The sequence below is a fragment of the Denticeps clupeoides genome, chromosome 4, assembly GCF_900700375.1.
Source record: "Denticeps clupeoides chromosome 4, fDenClu1.1, whole genome shotgun sequence".
Classification (NCBI taxonomy): Eukaryota; Metazoa; Chordata; class Actinopteri; order Clupeiformes; family Denticipitidae; genus Denticeps; species Denticeps clupeoides.
The window spans coordinates 16,286,253-16,295,179 of record NC_041710.1 but is presented as its reverse complement, the minus strand read 5'-3'; positions in this window follow the sequence as shown (position 1 = coordinate 16,295,179).

Here is an 8,927-nt window from a genome sequence, read left to right as displayed (position 1 = left end):
GATTTAAACAGATTTAAATCCCTAATTCCAATAAATGTCGTTTCATTGTGCGGTTTTTGCTAATTAAAGAGTTGTCATAATGCTATATCCCTTATGTAGTTGCTGATGGTATAAATTCTATTTTTATAAGTTGATGTAAGGATACTTAAAGATAAGTTCAAACATAAATAGAAACTCAATTAAACCATTAATTATATATAGAAACATTTATTACATATATAATTTGAAACACACACACACACATATATATATCATTTCAAATGATTGGTACGTTAATTGGTAGACTCTCACTGAAGGCATCAAAACTATGAATGAACACATGGAGTTATGTAGTTATTAATGGTCATGAAAATAAAGAAAACACACACACACACACACACACACACACACACACACACACACACACACACACACACACACACACACACATATATACATACCAGAATATAAAGAACTAAACGTTTTTGTACATAGGTGACTCACAAGTTTCTACCTGTTTCTTCCTGGCTGATGTTTCCTCTTGGATGACTTCCCACCACCTCAAGCTGAACCCCAGTAATAGTGAAAACATTTAACCCATCACCCAGCCATGAAAGGTGCCCGGGGAGCAGTTTGTGGGGATGGTACTTCAGTGGCACCTTGATGGTTCAGGATTTAAACTGGCAACCTTTCAGTTACAAGTCCACCTGATTACCCGCTAGGCCACCACTGCCCTCAGGGGAATTCATTTCCATTGATAACTCTGTTATGTTCCTTCAAAGAAAGCAGGAATAGATGACAGCTACAATAGATGAAGGCCTGTCATTCTCCGTTCATAGTGACAGAGTTACCTGGTAATGCAAATGCCACCTCTAGAACATCAAATGAATCAGACTGTTTCTTACCAGTGATACTCAGATACTTGTCCAGCCCCTGGTTACCTTTAAACTGGACTACTGCAACCCTCTACTGACTGGATGTCTGCTGAAGACTATGTGACCCCTTCTGCTGATCTAGAATGTTCCTGCAAGACTTGTCTACAAAGTCTGAATATTTTCATACACTACGCCTCTGCTACAAAACCTGGTTTCATGTGGCTTCCCGTGTTAAGTTCAATCCATTAACTATTGCATTCAAGGCAATGAATGGTCTCCTTCCTATCTCTCATTAATTAAGCAGAAGGTCATGTCTCATCCCATAAGAGCAGCAAGCACACCTTCTCATTAAAGGAGCAAGACATTCATCCAGAGTCATTTCAGCTCTGGCTCCATATTGCCATCAGAACGTCTGAGTCCCTTCCCATCTTTAAGTGATGATTAAAAACTCATCGAGTATCTACTGGACTAAATAAACAACTTTTCAGATTGCAACAAAAGTTTTTTTGGTTTTGAAATGTTATGTTCTTTTTGCACTGTAATAGGGCTTGTGATGGTTTGTAACTTAGTTGATATCTCTGTTGAACAGTAATTTCGGATTTAAGTGTAGCTATACAGGTATGAAGATCACATATGGACTATAAATACTGATGTCTGTCAAAGGTAATGTCAAAGGTTATCTATATGACAGTTCTGAAGAAGACATGTATTCCTGTATTTTAACAGTTCAAAAGATTGCATTGCAAAAGAGGCAAATTTTCTCAGCACCTCACAAGGTCCTCACAGGAGACCCTCTACATCATTAGAAATGAAAGAATCATTTGAATAGTTTATATATATATTTCATCACACCAGCAGGCATCATGACCAAAACTTGAATCAACACGTTCAACCATTGAACTGGAAAAAGAATCACTCAGAAAGCATATACTAATCATGGCTTAACAACACACAGAATTAAAATGGCAAAAAAATGCCTGATGTTCAGATCACAAGTCTATAAGGTCCCAGGCCAATTTTCAGTTGGAAGTTAGTTGGCAATTGAGACATTTGACTATTCGTTTTTAACATAATGATTGATGTTTGTTTGATTGTCATCTGATAAACGAAGTCGGCCTCTGAATATCATTTTCACTGCCACATCACTGCCCAGCTGTCCTGTTCAGGGTGTTCTCCATTCCCCCCAGGAAGTTTGAACATTTAATGCATCTTTGGGTGGACGTCATGAAATATTCAATGGCCAGTTTGGTCCACATAACTGTGGAATGACTTTTTACAATTGATACAGTAAGTATAAAAACTGAAAGGCTGAGTCATGGACCCATGGGTTTGGCTGAAATGAAATTATGTCTGGATTAAATCTCTTTCATATTGGATATCGTGACTATATATGTCTGTAATATGTCTGGGAGGCTGGCTGAAGTGTGGTGTATGCCTTTATTACCCCACATGCCACTGGCGCAAATGCTAGTGAGTCAGCAGAAGGATCTAATTTACTGGTCAAAAAATTCACACCAACAGCACCAAGCCTGTCCGTTTTTTTTTTTTTTGCCTTTGGCTTGAAACAAGGCTCCTTACGCGGCCAAGACTCGTGACTGCACTTGCTATTGCTTTTCCACCAACAGGAACACAGGTCGACCACCCTTCAACGAGCTGAACTAAGTACATACCTCAGCCTAAAGTTTCCTTAAAGGTGCATGTACGCCCAATGACATGACGTTAATGCTTCCTGCTAAACCAACATAACAATCAGTGCATTTCTGACCTGTTTATGTAGGATACATAGAAGACATTAGTCATGAAGTGATTTTTTAAAACCTTTTAGCTACTTTCCCCAAAATTTACTTATTTTATAATTATACTACGTTTCATGATTTAGAAATGCAACACCAATACGTTCAAGACCACTGCTTTAAGCTTAAAATGCCTTCATGCTTCTTTTGTCAACAGCGACAGAAAGCATAAGTCACAGCTGTGGGCTGAGCTCAACAAAAAATATCTTGCTGACTCCCCCCGGCCTCCACCAACAGCACCCCTTTTCCCAGGATATTAAATCTTCATTCTTTCACCAGAGAGCCCTTTCCTGCAAGCCGTTCACTTTTTCCTCCATGGGGTAACAGAGGGACTTTGTGTCAACATCGCAGTGCTTCCATGTGCTTTTCTCGCCTGTACTGACCTCACTGGGGCCATGATGTCATCCTGTATGATGTAAAGGCAGGGCCCCATCCAACAAAAGTACCGAAGGCTGGCCCTCATATCAGCCTTACACCAGCAGCTCTGTTCAACTGGACTTTCACACCTACGTGGTGGTAGCGATCCTCTTTTTTTGGAAGCCGTCAAAAACCAGTATAACCTCCTCACTGTCAGATTCACAGGTACAGATTCTGTTTTCAGTGGTGCAAAAACACTTAAACTTTTACTGGAGCAAAGCAGTCTTCAACATCCACTCGAGTAAAAAAGCACAAAAGTATTTGCATTCAAATGTAAGTGTCAAGCATAAAAGTACAGTGATTTATTATGGCTTGACTGTTCTGTTATCATAGTTTTACCAGAACCCTTGCCTAATCAACTAATTTTAGGTGAAAAAGTCTCTGCACATAATCCTGTGAATATCGTTAAATTACACTGTTACTGCTGTCTTAGAATGGAATGTCTTAGAATGCATCTTGCTTTTGGTGGAACAAAGTCCTTATGAAACAAGCAAAGTTGAATGTTATGTTTAAGTTTGATAAAATATTGGTTGAAACTGAGTTTTTACAAATTTAATTTACTGTATTAATTTACTTTATTGCATGTTACTGTGCATAAACATCAACTGGCATAATCAGATTTATTATAGTATGATATAATAGATATATAAATTCAGAAGAAAGGCACATTCCATGCAGTTACAACTACATATGTACAAATATTTCTATGTTTAACATATTTATGTATTCATTAACATTTGTATGTATTCATATACATTACAAGTAAAGTTAAAAAATGGAAACATCTGTAAATTTACTTCATTACTGTCTTACTTCATTACTGTCTAACATTTAAATGTATCTTGGATTAATTTAATTTTGAGAGTCTGGGTGCATTTTTGATCATGTGTTGTTGTAAATCCCGACCTTTCAGGGACTTTCAGGAGGGGACACTTGACAAGGGGAAGAGAAGAAACTTTCACTTTCAGTGAAGACAGTAACCATGGAAACTCAAGAGACCAGGCAAAGATTAATAACACGTGAGCCTGCCAAGTGAGCCTGGGAGGTCTTAGAGGAGGTCCGCTGTTATCCTGCCTTATATCACCCAACCCTGGAAATGGCTTCTCACCACCCCTGCTCAAAGTCCTGACATCACTGCTGCTCTGCGCAGGTCAGCCGCTGTGTGATATTTCATTTTTCATGTCACTACGAGGCTCTGACTCACTGGCTGGAATATGTGTGTCACTTGTTGGGAGAAAGTGCCGTCTGTGCACTGGGAACAAACAGGATGCAGTGGGGACTTAGGGAGTTTCTATCGGTTGCTGTTTCTTTGAAGGTTTTTTTTGGGGGGTCTTAAAAGGGATGTTTAATTTAAAAGCAGGTCAGCAATTTTCCTATTCCTAAGAATTGACACCCCACCCCCTGATATGAATGGCGTTATGAATACAGTTACACTCGTGGCCACTAGGTGTCAGGATTGTTTATATATTTGTCAAAAAATAAAAAAGTTATTTATGTGCGTAATTTTCCAAGAAAACCTATATCCCTATTTAATTTGCTGAGCTTGACTTCAGTCACCCATGAATGGTCATCTCCTCCTGACTGAGATGACGGGCATGGGATTGCTGTAGTTGCATACAGATAACGACATTGAGGTACATTAATGCATTTTTTTTTCTTTTTTCGTCTGGAACATAGCCAGCAGCTAAAGTACACACGGTAAACAATACACGTGAGACAAGGCGACACAACCTGTTGTTTAAACACTGCCATTCCTGCGATTCTGCTCTGTTTGCAGTTGCAAAGTTTCCAGGGGAAAGGGAGGGGACTGCGCCTTGATAAGTGTGTAGGCTGGGACACACCCCTGGGGCACACACACCTCGAAACTACTCATCACTTTCCTTACAAGTTCCTGCTCTGCTAACACAGGGTACTGGGGTTTTGGGGGTTCATTTTCTTTTTTTTTTTTTTTTAAATATTCTTCAAGGTGGAGAGGCTTTCACTAGGAGCAAAGGGAGGTCACAACCCCATAAATCCCCCAACTCCCTGTTAACCTCAGTTCTCAGCACTGAGAAACGAAATTAGGATGGGTGGGTGGGAAGGCCTGTTCCTGCCACGGACGCTCTACTTATCTCTGCCTTGTTTTTGACCTGAGGGTTCTTCCTCAGGAGCCCTTGCCCAGTGTTGTCACCAGACAGCCCTGAAAGGGGAACACATTGGCAAAGATGATAAGATACTTGAAAGGTTCTGAGGTGGAGCGCCTGAGCAGGAGGAAGGATGGGGTTGGGTGGTGACTTCAAACGATTTCACGTACCCATCCATGCACAGGCTTTCATTTGATTCAGCTTTGATGAGCGCCATCGTCCCAACGTCTGTAAAAGCCCAAGCATCTTTATCCCTGTGTCTTCTCGTCTGACAGACATGCAGTGATGGATTGGTGATGTTGTTGGCTATCGATGGTGGTACTGTGATGGTGTGCCGATGTTGTTTTGTGTCCAGTCTGAGCTGAAAGGCATAGGGGACCTTTTTGACTGAAGGCAAATACAGGCTGCTATGGATTTGTCACTCTGTACACACGGCCTGCTTAAGGTGCTCTCAAGTTGCCCAGCAACCTGCAAACTGCTCTGATCTGGTGGCTACAGCACAACATTTATTAACCATTCTGATGAGGTCGGGGAAAAAGCAAAGAAAATGAAGACTCAGATGCATGCCTTTTCAAAAACGAAGAATGTCCACTAAACAAAGAAGCAATGACTTTTAATGATGGGAAAAGGCAAAAATGCATGTGCATTAGTGTGTTGGCAAACAGGGTTGACCTGTAGTGCCTGAAATCTTCCTGCACTCAATAAAGCTATTCTTATTCCCTTTTTTAAATGTTGCATTGCCATGTTTCCCTGAGGTGAACAGCACTGGAACCCTTCCAGCTCAAGTCTCCTCATTCTTTTAAACTTTTAAGTGAGAAATTAGTGGGATTTCTCTGTCACAGTCACTAAGTCACCGAAAGGGAAACATGCCGCTGCATGTACACGCGTATTAGCTGAAGAATTCCTCAATGTTTTAGAAAGATGTGCAAGAACAATGGCTTCCCTGCTTCCCTCAATGATGAAGCTGTGTCCCACTCCAGACCTCAGGCGAGTTAGGAGTGGCCCTTCCACATACCGTGGAGTTTCCCCCACAAATATCTCCCTCAAACGGGATGATGTCTGTCAAGCAGCTAACTCGATATGATCGTGATAGCATTTGGATATGACCCACCATAAAACAAAGACAAGCACAAACCACCCGCCTCTCGCACTACAGCCAGATTTGTCGCCAGATCCATATCTTGGATCAGTACCGGGGGGCTAACATATGCCTCCTCATATGCATGCAAAATCAGTCAAATGCTTCTTTTCACCCACAAGACTAATGGGTCACAATGGAGTGCAGCGCTGGAGTAAAGATCATTTTCACTTTTACATGGAGTTCTTAGTCCCAAGAAGATAATTGTGATGACAATGGGAGCCATTGCCAAATCATCTAGGATAAAACAGTCTACATTTGGCTTGAAAATTCCAGACGTATTGTGGGTGCTTAGGAACAATTGATGCCACGTTCCAGTTTATTGTCTTTGAGCCGCAGATTTAATAGCTCGGACTAAGCCTAAGGAATTGAGTGAGTGGAGATATGTGGACGGCCAAGGGCCTGACACAGTGTATTAATGCAGACACGCCACCAGCAGCCAACCTCAAGCCACAGTCAGCGTCTGGGCCATGATGAGAGCCGTAGAGGCCTAGATGACTGCAGGCACCGGAGCAGGATGGATGGATGTGATTTACATTCTTCACATGCAGGAGGATATTCCGAGAGGGGATCAAGTCCAGGATAACGCAAGGGAGCTTTAAATAAGAGGGGAAATAACTGGGCTGGACTGGTTCATGTGAGCGGCAAATGGCACTCTTTAGCGTGACAGCTTGAGCAGCACAGACTCAAGGGGCTGCATTAGGTATGAGGCAAATCAGCTCTCTGCTACAGCTTTTCACTCCAGTGGCTCCAGGTTCAGGCTTTTGTTCACTTATGGATACACTTACGATTCAGCCAGTCTGTTCAGCCGATTTAAATAACCTTTGATCTAAAGCAGTATGAAATTCAAAGTCATGAAGAGGAAAAAGCTATGTGACAAAATCTAAAAATGTTATTCGGGGTCTGATTATTGGGATTGGGAGTTTATGGATTGGTGTTTGGTAACTACTTTTGATGTGAAGGATGACTTTGGACTGGATTAGCTCACACTCAACAAATCTTGGCGAAACAACAGCCCAGTGATCAAATATACGAAAAGCCCCATGCAAAGCCTTTTATTGTGGTGCTAAAAATAAAAAAACGTAAACCTCAACATCCTTAAAGCCAGTGATAAGAAATCATTAGCTGTAGCTTTATAAATTTTAAAGAATTTCAACTCTCAAAAGTCACAGTGCAGGAGGGCTTTTGAAACGAGCTCCATGAATGCATGACGGTATATGAACCTGATACAAGTCCTTGGGTCACAGAGCGTCAGCAGAAGACTCTCAGGGGTCCGTACCTGCATGCTGGGTTTAGCCACAGTACAGTGAGATTTTCCCCCTCAACCTGACTGACACCTGCATTCCCTTATCTGTCAGCGGCTGGCAGTGGCCATAAATAATGCCGACTGGGAGTTTACCGCATTTCAGAAAATTTCATTTGTGGCTGCCACGCGCGGCCAAATAAATGTAACATCATCTTTGATGAAGACAGATAGCGCGGGAGGTGGATGCATTTTTGCGCTCGCGCGCGCACACACTCTCACTCGCACTCGTGCAAATATGTTTTCTGTGGGCTGCAATAACATCAGAGGATTTGGGCCAAAAGTAAAAAAAAAAAAAAAAAAGTCAATAGTGCACAATGTCACAGTAGACGCACAACTCCACTGTCAGTCCTCTAAAACCCTCAGCTCCAGCTCTCGGCACCTGTGGTGAGAGTGTGTGCCAATTAACAGACCCATAAAATCATGGCCACGTAGCTGAGTGCGGGCACTTGCGTGAGGCCTGCTGCCAGAAAATGGCGTCAGTCCACAGTTCTTACCTTGTCCTCCTGGCCATCTGTTGCGCGAGGCGTAAATGTGCATTTGGCATGCGGTCTCGGTCGCCCGACTGTCAATGGTGCTGATGTGGAGGCTGGTATTATTGTGATGGGACGAATAGACGTCTTGCCCAGGTGTAGCGCAGGTAAAGCTGGATCCGTCCCAAGCGCAGATTCCTATCTTCCTTCTCAGTCCAATGCCAAAACAAAGGTGCACCACACTGGGATGGATTGATGGAAAATCGTGGAATATTTCAAAGTGGAATTGACGCTACGTAATGTCTGTTCACCTGCCAGTGTAACAGTGGTACTTCAACGATTAAGCACAACTTGCCTATACCTGCAGACGTGCACGACATTCTTTGTATCGAATTTACCCCTAATAAAACGAACTTGAGTGTCTTTTAATTTCCCAGCCGACTGATGGCATGAAAACACGAGCAGCTCCAGGTCCTTGCCAGTGCCATGCTTTAATTATGATTTATGCTCTCAATAAGTTATCTTGCCTACTCAATAAGGCATTTCATCTTTGGCGCTTGTGAAATATTAGCCCAAAGAAAGATCAGCTGCTCCGGTACCACTTTTGAACTGTGCGTGAACTCGTACCAACAGGAAGGCTCAACCCAGCCTCTAAAGTGGTGCAGAAACTCTGCCTACGGCACTGCACTTCACATGAAACACATACACACAAATCTTTGACTTTTCTGGACAATGTTTAACCGTCAATGATGATGAATGGTGGCGAGAAACTGAATTCTTTTGACTGTGTGCCTTTTGGTTTAGTTTGGCATCAACTAAACTTAAG